Here is a 17364-nt window from a genome sequence, read left to right on the forward strand (position 1 = left end):
TGGGCCTTGCTGCCGACTATGGCATTGGTCATTGTGGTAAGTCCCCTAGGAAGTCAGCTACCACGCCTGCTCTAGGTCCTCCCATACACGTGCCCGCATGGCAATTGATGAGCTGGGGACCGGCTCTATTGAAATATCTGCTTGGACTCTGACACCAAATCAAGAAAAGTCTGTTTTTTGGGACCTCCAGAGATTAACATTTATGCTGTTTTAGGCTTGTGCATTTATCAACAGGCATTCTCAATAGTCTATGGCCTATTATGAAAGAAGAGGGCAAACTGGATATGTGTCTGATTATAATGCCGGGGAGAATTCACCCAGATTTTCCCAAAGTCATGGCTAGCTGGACTGAGTCCCGAGCGAAGCAGCCGGGTTACTAATAAGTGGCATCATCGCTATATAGTGGGGTTCGTAATATTAGAGTTGGAAAGGCAACCCAACCTGAAAATGAATCAGCTTGGAAAGCAGGTTTAGGGTGATTTGCGCCATTGGACATACAGCTAGCAAGGCCTTTGTTATGGACACCCTTTGCGCCATCATAGGCTATGTTTTTATCACTGCCAATTGGTGGGACTGGTTAGAGTTATGGATGTGTATCGAGGCTTGAGCAAGATCTCAGCCCATTGTGCTCAGCTTTGTTGGCCAAGGCCCTGATGGCGGTTAAACCTGCCCAGTTCAATGTGGGTTCTCTGGAGAATGCCATGTGGTGCCCGCCTATATCATAAGAAGGCACTTGGTAAGTTTACATCTAGGGCTCTTATTAAAGGAAGGACTTTGTCCTCATGTGATTCTTAATGCTTAGGCCACTGTCATAGAAGCGACACATTCTCACCTTTCTGGAAGAGAAAGAAGAGGGCAGGAAACGACTATGGAAGTCTGCCTTAATTGGGAGTATGAAAAAAAGGAAGAGTGTTACTCATTCTTCTAACAGAATGTCCCCCTATCGAGGGGATTGTATCCTCCGATGTATTCCACATCTATGACAGGTAATCACCACCGCTGTGCTGCTTCGGAATTTTCTTCGGCTTCTGCGTCCTGCGTCAATGACGTCAATACGCTCCCTCGAGGGCCTCCGTCGAGCCGACGTCACCGGATGTTATAAGTAGGACGCACGACGCCCGTAGCCTCAGTTCCGTTTTTTCGGCAAACGTGTTCACTTCGGAATCTCGGGGCGCCTCGGTTCTTCTCTTGATTGAATCGGTTCTTTGTTCTTGGCATTGTGAGATCATGTCTTACCCAGCGGTCGGGCTTCAAGAAGTGCCGCTGCTGCGGTACCAAGATGTTGCTTATGGACCCGCACAATGTCTGCCTGTGGTGCCTCGGCGAGGACCACACCACCGATGACTGTGACGACTGCCAGGCTTGGACTTCAAAGGACTTGCGGGAACGGAAGAAGAAGTTGACGGTCGGTAGGGTTTCCAAACCTCGTAAGTCGAGATCTGCTGGGCTTTTGACCAACAATTCGAGGGGCGACTGTAAGTCTAGGGGGTCTCGGTCCCGGAGTGGTTCCTGCCATTCCTCTGCCGCTTCTAGGCACTCGCAGAAGCATCGTCACCGGTTGCCTTCCCCGTCCTCGTCCGAGGACTCTGCCAGACTGCGGGTAGCTTGTCCCAACAAGCATTCCTCTCCTGCGGAATGGGACGCATTTCCTAAGGAGATGATGGTGATTTTCGAATTGAAAGGCTCCGTTCCGTCCGCGCCTTTGAGTGAAGCCAGCAAGGAGCACGCTAGGGCCAGGGGGTCGGCACGATCATCGGGAGCCATCGAGGTCCCGATCGGACAAGGTGGATCGCTCTAGTCATGCCCACTCCAGGTCAAGCATGTTGTTGTGGAGTATGCTCCGGCTAATCCAATGAAGATGGTATTACGTTGCAGTGTTAGGTATTAACATCAAACAGTAAACTAACTTTCAATGAAAGTTGATATAGTCTTGTGAGAGAATTCAAGTAGTATTCTGCATCTGATGTCGTGACACAAATGCATATTCCACAATTGCCAATATTACCACTGTGTACCACAAGTTACAAAATAAAACAAGTTCTTGTGGCATATGTGCCTAGTTCTGCTGCTGTATTAGGGAATGACAGCAAGCAGTACATTTATTGCCAAATAAAGTTTATATAGTTTATATAGTCTTGCGGGAGAATTCACGTATGACTCTACATCTGAGTTCATGACACATAACGGGCCTACACGTGTTTCACTCCCCAAAAGAGATTCATCAGGCAACATTTTCGTTCAATCATTTCAATAGTTATGTGGTTCTATCCTATGTTTTCTCATAAGACTTTCGGGCCAATTCATAAAATCCAGTGCAGAAGTAGCGCACGCGGTTGGCGCAGAGAGATCGCGTGCACCAGCGTGCGCCAGCCGCCTGCGCCAAACAGTATTTTAGCGCACTGCATATTCATGGATTTAAATATCCATAACCAGCCGTGGTGCAGTGTGGCGCAGCGACCCTGCAGCAGCGCCAGTTACGCCCCCAACCCCACCCGTGACCAAAAAGCATCCGCACAAATCCCCTACATGGCGCAAAGGCCAGTGGACCAGCATACAGCCCCCCAACAATGAAATCGCGCTAAAAACGGCACTCAGCCCTCACGTGACAACCCAATCGCGTGTAAAACTCCCCGTGCGCCCCTCGGAATACGCATACGCTGCTCGTGCCAGGCCAGTCGTGTGGAAAACTCCCTGCGCACCCCTCAGAATATGCATACTCCGCTCGCACCAGGCCAATCGCGTGGAAAACTCCCTGCGCGCCCCTTGGAATACGCGTACCCCGCTCGTGCCAGGCCAATCGAGTGGAAAACTCCCCGCGGACCCCTCGGAATACGCGTACCCAGCTCGCGCCAGGCCAATCGCGTGGAAAACTCCCAGCGCACCCCTCGGAATATGTATCCTGCTCGCGCCAGGCCAATCGCGAGTAAAACTCCCTGCGCACCCCTTGGAATATGCGTACCCTGCTCGCACCAGGCCAATCACATGGAAAACTCCCTGCGCACCCCTCGGAATACGAGTATCCGCTCACGCCAGGCCAATCGCATGCAAAACTCCCCACGCACCCCTCGGAATACGCATACCCCGCTCGCGCCAGGCCAATCGCATGTAAAACTCCCCGCGCACCCCTCAGAATACGTGTACCCCACTCGCGCTAGGCCAATCACATGTAAAACTCCCCGCGCCCCCCTTGGAATACGCGTTCCCCACTCGCGCCAGGCCAATCGCGTGTAAAACTCCATGCGCACCCCTCGGAATACGCGTTCCTCGCTCGTGCCAGCCCAATCGCGTGTAAAACTCCCCGCACACCCCTCGGAATATGCGTACCCTGCTCGTGCTAGGCAAATTGCGTGGAAAATGTCCCCCCTGCGGTGTGGGCTGGCTGCGGGGCATGGTCAGGGTGGATGGGCTGCCTGCGGGGCATGGTCAGGGTGGATGGGCTGCCTGAGGGGCATGGGGAGGGTGGATGGGCTGCCTGCGGGGCATGGTCAGGGTGGATGGGCTGCCTGCGGGGCATGGGGACGGTGGATGGGCTGCCTGTGGGGCGTGGGGAGGGTGGATGGGCCAGTATTCAGCTGCCTTTTCACTCAGAAGCGCAGCAACGTCTAAAGGTAACCTAAAACTAGCGCGATGGGCTATTGCGGACAGGAGAACGCCACTCGAATCAAAGCGGAATACGAATAACTACAAGTGAATTCTGCATGCACTAAAATGAAACGGGGGTTTGTCGCACATCACTGTTTGTGTTTTCTCTTAATGTTGCCAATGGCTGGCAGGCCATTTTACATTGACGGTCGGAGTAAACCTTTTTCTTTCTTTCTTTCTCTTTTTCGTTCTTTTGCTTTTCCGTCCCTTTCTCCCTTCCGTGTTTCCTTTGATATAGGTGAACACCGAAACAAGCAAACTGTGTGGGGGAGGTCTTGCTATCTTCTATTTCCACTAGACCGGCATGGCGTTAAATCGCGTTCCAGCCACTACAGATACTCGAGATCTAACGTTCCCAGCTTAAGGTCAGTCGAGTTCCACAATGTCAATAAAACCATATCGCTCTAGCTATTTCAACACGACAGGACCAGTGTGATAGTAATACCATACATGTACAGACAAATATACAATATGAATAGAATTTGGCAGGATGCGCCTGGCATTTAATCAATGGATCTTGTCATCGCACTCTTGGTTTATAGAGCGTAGAGCGTTCCTATAACAGGCACGCGTTGTCAACATACAACTCAGTTTAATTAAAAGAACTTGATTTAGAGGGGTTCGAATCATGGTAATTGATTTTAAAAGAATATTTTCACCATGCTTTAAAAACTTTAAAATCTCACAACTGTTAGTAGATCATACCGTGTTATTACTGCTCTATCATTAATGAGGCTTTGCCGACCCACTTTCTTCCAGGGGATTTTACTCCTTCACACGAAGACGTTTTTGTTACTCCAACAACTATTTACCAGTTGACGGCGAGTGAACCCTTCAAGGTATTTATAGACCTGGAGGACTACTAACTACTATAACCAGTGATTATATTCACAATATCTGACTGATTTATTTGGTTGTTTTTGTTTCTCTCCCTTTTTGCTGTGTAGGTTGGCGTTATAAAACGATAAAAGCTTTCCTCTTAATAAGGCCCCCCCTCATTTGCACCAAGTTACGTGGTCAATTTTTGAAGTCTGTAAACGATTGTAATGCCAATTGTTGTTCATAGCACATCACCCCTGAAGAATTTCCCGGTAACAACTCTCCCGAAGGAGAATGGGAATGAAACATGTCGGGTTTTTTTCTGTGAGAAAGATGTCGCAGTTAGAGTCGCTCTGGATCCAGAATTAGCAATAGAAAATTATTAGTTACTAAGGAGATCCAATTTAGACAGCCGTACTGTGGGTTAATCCAGGATGCTAATTTTTTTTATATAAATATTTGTTTATGTCAGTTGTGCTGTCTATCATGAAATTGGATGTCGTTGTTTTAGTTGTGCAACAACCACCACAATAGAGCAGTATTTGTAATCATAGTCGTTGTGTTTTGCTTTCCTTATGTTTTTTTAGTTTCGGTGGCGGTAGTTTTTTTTCACGCACACATGGAAATTTAGGAGCACTTCTTTCCCACTTATTCTTTATTAGTTTTGCATTTAGTTATCGATTGTTCCTGCTCGAATATATTGTGATTATTGTGGCTGGTATGCTATTTTTAAGAAAAGAAAATTAAATGGATTTTTATAACATGTAATTCTGTAATAATGTATAATAATATGTATACTTTTGCAACCTCAGATGTCAGTGTAATTTGTTGTAACTGAGGGGGTGTAGCAGCAAGGTTTTCAAATAGTCGAAATTGTATCCCTAAGGAAGTAGCGACGAGAGAAGCTAGGACCCTTCTGTTTTGGATAATACATTTTTTGTGGGCATAGTCCTAGGCCTCTCTTAAAAAAAAAAACAATCTTTCTCTAGTTCCGAGGGTGGATGGGCTGCCTGCGGGGCAAGGGGACGGTGGGTGTGCTAGCTGCGGGGCATGGGGAGGGCGGATGAGCTGTCCGTGGTGCATGTCCAGGGTTGTAGGGGGCTCCCCTGTGGGGTGGGCTGCCTGCAGGGGGTGCATGTGGCCCCTCACCATACGGGTGCGCAAATATGGGGTACGCAAGTGCGCTTATCATGCAATTCCGCTGGCGTAAGCGGGGTACGCGTATTCCGGGTGTGCCCTCCCCATGCCCCGCAGGAAGGCCACATGGCACCATGCACTTGGGAGCCCCAACACATGCCCCTCCACCCCACCTCCAGTGATGGCAACCTGCCAGCAGGACCCAACTGTCTGCCTGTGGTGGTTATGGGTGGTGGTTATGGGTGCAGGGTCACACTCCACACCAGTTGGCCATGTTCCTGGGGCATCAGGTCGACGGAGGGATGCAGTCCTGCAGCCGCAGGCAGCACCAACCCTGCAAGGACCACGGCTCCTTAGGCCCGGCAGGTGTAGTGTCCGGCAGAGAGGTGGCCATTCGCCACCGTGGTCAACTGAGTGGGAGCATGCCATGGATGCCATAGCACAGCAACAGGGGGGAGCAGTTGAGATGATGGCTCAAGGTATGCAAAGTATGGGGATCCAGCAGCAGGCTATGCAGTCCATGTGCCACTCACTCAGGCTGGGTATGAGGGCCACTGACAGGGCTCGCCGCGCTGAAATGGTGGCTCTGTGTCAAGCACTTGCTGCTCAGGCAGCAGCACACCGTGAGGCCCTGAGGGACGAACACCGACCCCTACGATCTTCTCTGGGTGCGCTCATGATGGGCAAGAATAGGCAGGCAGAAAACAGGATTGAACGGCTTGAAAGAACCCTTTCAGCTAAACTCCATGCAAGCCGGGAGGTGCTCTGTTTGTCATGTGAGGCCATGCAGGCAGAACTCCGTCTTACATGTGAGTCCTTGCAGGAGGAAGCACGTGTGACACGTGAGGTAATGCATGCAGACCTACGTGTCATTGCCATGCAGGACCTGGCTTACCAGACCCGCATGCTTGTTGCCGCTGAGCGGCAAGCCGTGGATAGGCGTGGTCAGGCAACTGTGCCGCGTCCACCTTCTAATTTCCATCCAGACGGTGACGATGACAACCTATCTGCCACATAGGTCGGGCCGTGCAGGCGCTGAGCCCATTGAGGTTTTTTTTTTATCTCAACATCTACGCATGTGGGTGTTGAGGTGCACCCTGTACCTCCCCCCTCCTGGGTGCCCCCCCACCCCTGGGTTGTATGGGGCCATTTTTGATATATTTGTTTTTGTTTTACTGCCATTTAAAAAAAAAGATTTTTGTCTAATGTGCATTCATGTGCCAGTGAGGAGCTTTGTGGCATTTGAAGGCATCCACTGTGTGTTCCAGCAGGGCCCATTCAGGCTTGTCTCGTGTATGTGTTTTGCTTGGGGTCCTGACACATATGCTACTCCTGCTTCCCCTTTCCATGGGCTCACATGGATGGCTCTGTGTGACAGCTTCTTAGACAGGGGCATTGGGCTTCCGTCATATCTGTGGCCAGCCTGCAGTCCTACTTGTGTGTACACCCCTAGTGGGTATTCCGGATGGCTTCTCCAATGCATGTCTGCACTTCTTTTTGGTGAGTATTCTGTTGACTGTGCATTTCATCATGTTGCTTGTGATTTTTTTATGACTTGACTGTCTATGTTCATGCACTTCCTGCTGTAGGCGGTACCATGCATCCTTTGGCTGTGTAACACACACTGATGGTGGGAGGGGTCCGTGTACTGACAATGTTGCATTGGGACACTTGGCCTACCGTGATTTTGATATGCCACATCAACGCTGCATGCTGAGTTATCCTTGTGACCAAATGTTTCATCGACCCCCAATTCCTTGCTTCCCCTGCTTTGGCCGTCTTGCAGACCTGACTGGTGTTTTGTTGTGCCATTTGAAATTTGGCTGCATTGCTTTTGACTTGACTGTCCTGTTTGTGGCCTGGCCCTGCTCCCCCTCCCATTGGTTGCACTTGGCCCTTGAGACAATCTGGGCAACCAGGAGTCTGGAGCCAGCCACCACTACCAAAGGCCCACAACAGAGGCCCTGTCTACCCCTGTCCACCACGGTACCCCACCCTTCTGGGTCCCTTGATTGTCCCCTTGCCTCCCCTGTCCCCCACCAGTCTCCACCTGCCCCCGCCAATCTCCCTCTGTCTCCCCCCTTCACCGTCACACCCCCTCCCCTTCTGTACCCTCTTCTTTCCCTCTGCCCCCTGTGTGTGCTTTCTTTCTCCCTTCCTGGCTTTACACCTTGGCCCCCTCCTCCCTTCTCTCTGCCCTCTCCCTCCCCTCACCCGTTCCCCTCCTCCTTGTCCTCTCTCTGTCTTATTCTGGCACTACCCCAATTGCCGTCAGGCATGGTGATACGTAGGCGATTGTTTTTTGCAGATACTTCCCCCTCTGCCTCCGTCCATCCACCCCCCACCTTCACCTTTTTGAGTTTTATTTTGGCACTTACTTTTATCATCAAAAAGTCCCTCCACCACTGATTACAGCTCCTCTGTTCCCCCTTTCCCTTCTGTGTTTCTTCTCCCCCTCCCAAACACTATCTTGATTATTCATCGACCTTCCATTGTCACTTGTTTTGTTACTCTGCTCACCTCTTCCCTCCTCTTCCCTCACCCCCATCCTTATGTGACTCTTGCACTGCAACTATTGCTGCCAAGCATAGCAATGTTGATGCTAGTTTTGTTTTCCCACATTCCCTCCCCAGACTCTCCCTTATTGATACAAGCACTTGTACTATCTACTTTGATTTGATTGTTATTTTTCATATGTCCCTACGAACCACACAGATTGGTTTATGACAGAGACAGAGATAAAAACATTTTTTAGAAAGCTCTGCTTGAGACACTACTTCCTGGATAAGGCTGAAGAACAAAACATTCAAGAAACGGGTTTTCGGATCCCCTCTACTTTCACCCCCGTGGACAACCAAGTCACGAGTGAAATCTTACTATTCGAGAAATGTGTCATGAGTGACCTTAAAAGAATCAAAGGCAAAACAAAAAATAATAGGAACAATCTTTCCAATCATGAGAGAAAAGAGTTAACATCAGACCCAGGACTGGTAATAAAACCAGCAGATAAGGGAGGGGGCGTAGTAGTCTTTTCCCAGACAACGTATAACAGAATGGTGATGGATCTCCTAGAAGACAGACAGAGTTACCAACTATTCAGAAAGGATCCGTCAGCAACTGTCCAAGAGCTTATTCGAGTATCTACACAATTCGGAGCAGACAGAGGGGGGATCTCCCAGGAAGAATTGGAATATCTTAATAATTCAGAAAACAGGACCCCCCTCTCTCTATGCCCTTCCTAAAATACACAAGTACCCCTCTAGACCTCCAGGGAGACCGATCGTGTCAGGGTGTGGATCACTGTTAGAACCATTATGCAAATTTGTTGATCTATTTCTGCAACCAATCAGTCAAAAAACTAGGACATAGCTCAAAGATACTACTGCAACTATTAACATCTTTGAAGGGATAAGCTTTGATAATGAGAAGGAACTCCTGGTGACTATGGACATACAGGCATTATACACCAACATAACGCAGGATGAAGCAATAGACATTATACACCATCAACTCATCCATAATGCCACTCAATAAAGAGTGCCAGCAGCATTCATTGTAGAACTGATGGCCATTGCCTTACAAAAGAATGTTTTCAAATATGCGGACCAATTTTACCTCCAGACTGGGGGTACGGCCATTGGAGCAGCATTTGCGGCCAGTCTGCCGATATTGTTTATGGCAGATTTTGAGGACAAATTTGTACTCAGTGATACTAACCCTTTCATCACACAGGTAAAAAAAATTGTATAGATATATAGACAATGTGATATTTATTTGGTAAGGCAACATCGAATCACTTGGAGACTTTTTAATATACCTCAATGGTCTACACGATACCATCAACTTCACTATGGAGCATAATCATCATTCCATCAACTTTTTGGATTTATAAATCACTGCTAACATGGGTCATCTGTCTTGCTCTCTATACAAAAAGACTACAGATCGGAACACCATATTACATTTCTCCAGCTTTCACCCCAGGGCATTGAAGGAGAATCTGCCCTACAGTCAGTTCCTAAGACTCAGACAGAACTGTACTGAAGTTACAGATTACTACACACATGCTAACAAATTAGCTGAAGACTTGAGAGAGTGGGGATATCCCAAGCAGCTTGTTAAAAACGCCCTTAAAAGGGCTAGGTTTACAACAAGAGAAAGTCTCTTGGTACCCAAAATTAAAAACTTGGCACAATATAGGATTGCTTGCGTCACCACCTACAGCACTGAATCCTTTGCAGTAAAAAAGGCCTTAATGAAATACTGGCCTATGATCTCTACCTGCCTACCCAATTTAGGGAGGCCCTTGTTTGCATTCAAAAGATCTAGGAATTTCCGAGACCAACTGGTCCATGCAAGGTCTGAGCAGAGGACGAATACAAATACCAACCAACGGGTTTTACGCCCTGCAGTGGGACATTTCTCTTGTGGCAACTCCAGGGCGTGTAAATTCACAAGTAAAACAACACAGTTTCAAATTGGCACAAAAAAGTGGGACATAAGATTTATGTCCAATTGCAAGACAAGCAACGTGATCTATTGTATTGAGTGTCCGTGTGGACTAAGATACGTAGGCCAAACTACTTGCGCCGTTTCTACCAGGATCGGCGAGCATCGCTCGAGGATTAGATGCCGCAACCATGCAGCCCCTATGGTAGCACACTTCTTAGAATTACAACATTCCCCAGATGACCTTAAATGGTGGGTGATCGATGTGGTTAGAAACAGCATGAATACTAAACAGAGAGGATGCCCTATGTGCTGAAAAATTCAATAAATGTGTTTCAGAAAGCGCATGCTGAGGACCAGAGAGTGTGTTCTTATACAAAATATATCATTTTATTCTGTTACAATTTCATAAAATACATGTTTGAACAATTATAAGACAACAATTCATTTCCAATCAACATATATTTTTTGTGAACAAGTTTTTTTGTGAAAATAGCACATTTTGTGTAGACATTTCTCCTATGTGTATATCACTAACACACCATTCTACCATTCATCTTCACAATCAAATCTAGTTTTTATAGAGACATTCTAAATAACTTTTACAGTAGTAATATTCCTACTTTGACAGTCCACCATTATTTATCAACAATAAGTATCCAAGATTATTCTAGTAGTATTCCTCTCATCATTGGATTTCCTTTTGTATAGTTTCGACTTGACATCAATTGGCCAGATTTTACAGAACCATTGGTCAACGTCTTCTTCAGAATTAATAGACTTATTCAAAGGCTTTATCAGTGCTACAACATATAAAACAACAACACCATGATTTAAAACATTAAATAATGCTTAAAAACAGACAAACAACATTGTTAAAAAAACACAATCTCTGAGCTCCCTCAGTATGCTACTGTTATTTCATAAATGGGGAGCAAACTTCAATTTTGTTATAAACTCAGACCCAAGATGCTCGGGGTTAGTTAACCTCCTAATGCAAAAAACAGGGGTAAATGAATTACCATTGTGAAAATTGGGCCTCTAAGTCCCCAACTGTCTTCAAATAAAAACCAAGAAAACCCCCTTGCTGTACATTCCTGTCAGGTCAAGCAATTATAAGCCCCCAAAGGGTGCACCATACAGAGGGCCAGGGTTAAAGATATCTGTAAAGCAAGGCAATCTCATTTGTACCTTTAAACGTCCATTTAGAAAAAGGGTTTTTTGCAACTTTGCAAAAAGTTCCGATTCCTGTGGTTTCCCACTGTGTCTTTCCACTAGCGTTCAGTAAGCAAGTGAAATATTTATAGCTCCACCTCAAAGGCAAAGTATTCCACTAAATACAATTCCTGTAAATATAATAGTATAAAATAGATAAATGTTAGCTGAAGCATAGTGTGTCTCTAGTTAGCAAAAAAACAGTGTCTGATTAATAAGAACGGTATAGTCCCGTTGTGCTTTTGATCTTTCCAGATTTTTGCATAGGAAAAAAGTCATTTACCATCAATACGTTTCTACCGAACTGGGGCACACTTGCTTCCCTGCTACCGAATTCGCTCAACAGTAAATAAACTACCAAGAGAAAGAGGATGGAAGAGAAGAAAGAATAGTCAATGGACTTATTTCTAATGTGTGAAACTACAAATCCCATAATTCCATTTCCATTTGCTTAACAGAATTCATCTAAGAAAGGGCGCTTTAAGTCTTTCAGTGCTAGTGTAGATTTTTACATGAAAAAGGTCATTTTACCTTCAAAAAGTGTTCCAGCGCTGGGAAACACTTGCTTCCCCTCTGTCAAATTCACCCACCAGTACTAGACTAAAAAAGGGAAGGTGGTGGGAAAGAAGAAGAAGGATAGTCAATGGTCTTAGCCTTTTGTTTAGCATCAGAATTTGTATGTCAGAAAAGGTCCTAGGTTAGCTTACTTTGAATGCTGGCTTCAAAAAGAAGGGCCTCGCCTACTCAGGAACACACGAAAACCGGCAGAGAAACAGAGGTAATTAAAGGGCCATCATATTTTGAGAAGCTGCAGGTAGACAATGTCACAGGGGAGTACCTAAACATATCTAGTGAAAGTATTATTAGGCTCAAAAAGAAGAAATTTCGTACAGAAATGCATAGCCATCTTCTCACTGAATATTTAAAGAAAAATATAATCCCTATCGGCCTATTGGTTTGCAATTAACCTGGCCTTTTTGTAGATGATGCAGAATACAAACATGCATTTTCAGGTATTGGTACCAAATGCAGCAGGGATTGGATGCTATTGACGATAAACACAGCTATAAAAAAGAGTATGTTAGTAGAAGAAGAAATTCAGAAAGCTGAATTAGCCTTTGCGACAGAGAAAACCATATTGAATATCAAAGAAACATTAGAAACTATTGAAAAACAAGTGAATGAGTTCATCAAAATAACAACTAAAAAAATGGAAAAATTAGCTAAGGGTATCAGGAATTTCTCCAAGGAGTTAGCATATCCCTATTTGAGCTCTGACTATCAAGGACCACAATATTGGAAGGACAAAGACAATAGCACTATGTGTGCACCCACCAGAAGTAAGCAAGTGACTTTCTCTGACACGTCTTCAGATGACGGAGATAGTAGCCAAAGGGGCCAAAGATGCAACCAGTACAACCCGAGACAGAGAGATAGAGGGCGTGCGAGGGGAGGCAGGAGAGGATTCCAGAATTTCTTCCCATTTTTCCCCCGTATGGCTATCCCGAAGGGTTTAATATTCAAGGTCAAGGTTTGCCTTTTCCTCCCCAGGACCACCCTTTTCCACCTCAGCAGGTAGGACCACCGCCTTTAAAAAATGTGTTTGAAATGAGAAGAAAGTCTTACAGAAGGTAAGTTCACCTTCTTCAGTATTTAATCTCTCAAATAGAACACTTTCTTTTGAAGAAATTTCACTTTTGGAAAAGGGCTTCTCCCTTATCCCTATGAAGAACCCAAGCCAGATGGAGACAGAAATAGAATTACGAGCCTTCTTGCGTAAAGTTAGACTTAAAGATTTCTTTGGTGCTTATGAAACGAATAGTCAAATGACAGGGGCTAATACCCCATTTAAACCAGCTTCCTCCTTTATCCCCACTTGGATTATGATTTCAAAGGAGACAGCAACCTTTGAAAAAGCCGTATTACGGGACTTTGGGGCCATCTATGAAAAGAAAAATGGTGAAAAAAACACAGAACATAGTTTCAATTTCTCCAAAACAGATTGGAAATGCCTGCAGTCTTTAAGAAATGACAAATCTGTGGTAATTAAAAAGGCTGACAAGGGAGGAGGAATAGTTGTTTGGGATGCACATAAGTATGATGAAGAAATGATGAGGCAATTAAACAATACTGATATATATGCCAAACTACAAGGTGATCCTACTCAGTCCATTTTGAAGGACATAAGAAAATTATGCAATACAGCTCTAGAAAAGGGTATCCTAAACAAAAAAGAATTTTTGTTCTTAACTTCTAACAAGACGAGGACTCCTTTAATATATATTTTGCCAAAAATACATAAGAGTACAACTAATCCCCCTGGAAGGCCCATCATATCCCTTTGTGGGTCTATTTTAGAACCTATTGGTCAATATCTGGACTTTTTTTTATGAAGCCTTTGTCCAGATTAATACCTACTTACTTAGCGGATTCAACCAATGTGATCAGAGCTGTGGAACTTTTACCTTTTAACGTGGATAGTGACCTTTTGATCACTCTTGATGTTGAGTCTCTATATTCCAACATTCTGCAATTAGATTCATTAAGAGTCATTAAGAAATGCTTAGAGAAAAGGGCAAACAAAGATGCAGTACCTAGTGACTTCTTAGTTGAGCTTTTAGAGATTGTGTTGACAAAAAATGTCTTTCGCTTTAGGAATTTGCATTTTATGCAGATTAAAGGTACTGCGATGGGGGCAGCATTTGCCCCTAATTATGCAACATTATATGTGTGGGCCTTTCGAAGAGTGTAACATTTTGGCAGACCACAATCCTTTCACAAATGCGTTGAAATTCTACAAAAGATACATTGACGACATCCTTATAATATGGGATCGAAAAGAAGGCGATCATCTTGCCTTCTTTAAGTGGATAAATGAGTTAAATCCTAACCTGAAATTCACAATACAGTCAAATAACAAGGAGATCGCATTTTTGGATCTACTGATTAAAGAAGCCAATGTGTGTTCTATTGGTGGATTTATGTAGGAAAGAGTCAGATAGGAACATCATCCTCCATAATGAAAGTTTCCATTCACATGCGCTTAAATCCAATGTCCCATATGGTAGGTTCCTTAGAGCCCGCCAAAACTGTTCCCAATTAGAGGACTTTGGAAAACAATCTAATATTATTGAAAACAGATTAAAGGAGAGAGGATGTCCATCTAAACTACTTAGAAACTCCAAAAAAAGAGCCAGGAACCAACATCGGGAGAAATTATTATCTAAAAAAGATAATGAACAAAGACCATCAAATGACCGACTTGTATGTGCATTAACATTCAACACACATCAAAATAAGATAAAAAAGATTATAGCCAAACATTGGCATTTGCTTCAACTAAATCTACCTACCCTAGCCAAACCTATGTTTTCCTTTAAGAAAGGAAAGAATATAAAAAATTGGATCTGCAAAGCAGATAGGAGTAGTATACAGGAGTAACAACCATTAATTACTACTCTTTGGGGTATGACAGTAGTTCTAGGCCATTACCCCTGTGGGGGATGTTGCAATTGTAACCTCACCACATCTTGTAAAAACATCACTATCAATAAGAGGACTTGGGCCCTGAGGTATCACACTACGTGCAATAGCAGTAATGTTATCTATGCTATTGTTTGCCCCTGTGGTAAGACATACATAGGTAAGACATTGCGGCCAGTGAAATTAAGAATCACTGAACATAGATCAAAACTAAGGAATAAACAGCTTAATGCTCCGCTTGTGGCACATTTCCTAGAATTTAATCATAACCCTGATACCCTAAAATGGTGGGCCATTGACAAAGTAAGAGGCACAGATCTAGCAAACACTGCGAAGAGGCTTTCGCAAAGGGAACAATGGTGGATCTACCATACCAAAAGTTACACTGATGGGCTTAATTCGCAGGAGGAATGGAGTTAATATGTCTGCTATGGTTACACTCCTGTCTTTAGTAATGCTGTGAAATATCATGAACCGGTTTTGGCGGTCCTGTTCCCTAATGATACAATAGACATTCAGACGTATGGACACATCCGCTTGTTTGCCTTTTGACGCTAGGCAAGTCCTTCTTAGATAGTGACGATTAAGAGGAGCTGCTCTCTCTCTTTAGGCAACAGCTGTTAGCCCCTTTCTCTCTTTCTTAGGTAACAGTAGTTAGCCCTTATATACCCATTTCTTTTTCTTTATTATCTTTATTTCTTTTTCCCATTTAATGAAACGTTGTTGGCTCTGTGCAGCATGCTGGGAGTAAGGCGGCTTTCCCCCGGGGGGCTGGGGGGTGGTTGTTTTTTTCAAACGTAAGACTCTTTCCATAAGATTCTTTAAGATTTATTTATTTATTTTTTCTATCGTAAGGTTTCCACTCTGGTTGAGGATTACCACTATCTGGGCTGCTTTATTCTGTTTATTTCATTCAATCTATTTTCATTTTTCACAAAAAAAATATATATAACTTTATTTCCTTTTCCTAATCTACATTAATGATTATACTTTTTATTTTTTGACTAACTTGGGTTGTCCTTACCGTTTAGCCTTTTTCGTATTCCATCTTTATGCATTAGAGAGCGTTTTTGCTAAATTCATCCTGAAGAAATAGTCCATTTTTTGTTTCTATGAGTGTACCCTGAGCTTGGGTTATACTGAGGCAATGCTAAATTCATCTTGAATAAATAGTCAATTTTTTGTTTCTATGAGTGTACCCTGAGCTTGGGTTAGACTGAGGAAATGCCAAGTCCTCTTTCTATCTCCATTATGTTTGAAGGAGCAGTCGCGCGATTGGCAGATTAGAATGCAAGTTTCCCTTTAAAAGGAAGCAGGAAGTAAACCTAATGTCCAGTTCGGAACAGCTGACTGCCACGGTTCTGTTTCTCTGCCGGTTTTCGTGTGTTCCTGAGTAGGCGAGGCCCTTCTTTTTGAAGCCAGCATTCAGGGTAAGTAAACCTAGGACCTTTTCTCACATACAAATTCTCATGCTAAACAAAGGGCTAAGTCCATTGACTTTCCTTCTTCTTTTTTCCCACCACCTTCCCTTTTTTAGTCTAATGCTGGTGGGTGAATTTGACAGCGGGGAAGCAAGTGTTTCCCAGCGCTGGAACACTTTTTGAAGGTAAAATGACCTTTTTCATGTAAAAATCTACACTAGCACTGAAAGACTTAAAGTGCCCTTTGTTAGATGAATTCTGTTAAGCAAATGGAAATGGAATTATCGGATATGTAGATTCACACATTAGAAATAAGTCCATTGACTATTCTTCCTTCTCTTCCCTCCTCTTTCTTTTGGTAGTTTATTTACTGTTGAGCGAATTCGGTAGTAGGGAAGCAAGTGTGCCGCAGTTCGGTAGAAGCGTATTGAAGGTAAATTACTTTTTTCCTATGCAAAAATCTAGAAAGATCACAAGCACAACGGGACTATACCATTGTTGTTAATCAAACAGTGTTTTTTTGCTAACTAGAGACACACTATGCTTCAGCTAACATTTATCTATTTTATACTATTATATTTACAGGAATTGTATTTAGTGGAATACTTTGCCTTTGTGATGGAGCTATAAATATTGCACTTGCTTACTGAACGCTAGTGGAAAGACACAGTGGGAAACCACAGGAATCGGAACTTTTTGCAAAGTTGCAAAAAACCCTTTTTCTAAATGGACGTTTAAAGGTACAAATGAGATTGCCTTGCTTTACAGATATCTTTAACCCTGGCCCTCTGTATGGTGCACCCTTTGGGGGCTTATAATTGCTTGAACTGACAGGAATGTACAGCAAGGGGGTTTTCTTGGTTTTTATTTGAAGACAGTTGGCTTAGAGGCCCAATTTTCACAATGGTAATTAATTTACCCCTGTTTTTTGCATTAGGAGGTTAACTAACCCCGAGCATCTTGGGTCTGAGTTTATAACAACATTGAAGTTTGCTCCCCATTTATGAAATAACAGTAGCATACTGAGGGAGCTCAGAGATTGTGTTTTTTTAACAATGTTGTTTGTCTGTTTTTAAGCATTATTTAATGTTTTAAATCATGGTGTTGTTGTTTTATATGTTGTAGCACTGATAAAGCCTTTGAATAAGTCTACTAATTCTGAAGAAGACGTTGACCAATGGTTCTGTAAAATCTGGCC

The 17364-nt window shown here is 44.1% G+C and overlaps 1 protein-coding gene across 1 annotated transcript in view; it reads right to left on the reverse strand.

Moving 5' to 3' along the window:
* The window catches only part of LOC138525922 (integumentary mucin C.1-like), a 299847-nt gene that overhangs the window by 178030 nt on the left and 104453 nt on the right, over positions 1-17364 (reverse strand). The gene's annotated exons all lie outside the window — the stretch shown is intronic.

The sequence above is a fragment of the Ambystoma mexicanum genome, chromosome 7p (assembly GCF_040938575.1).
Source record: "Ambystoma mexicanum isolate Mex_15411 chromosome 7p, UKY_AmexF1_1, whole genome shotgun sequence".
NCBI classification, from domain to species: Eukaryota; Metazoa; Chordata; class Amphibia; order Caudata; family Ambystomatidae; genus Ambystoma; species Ambystoma mexicanum.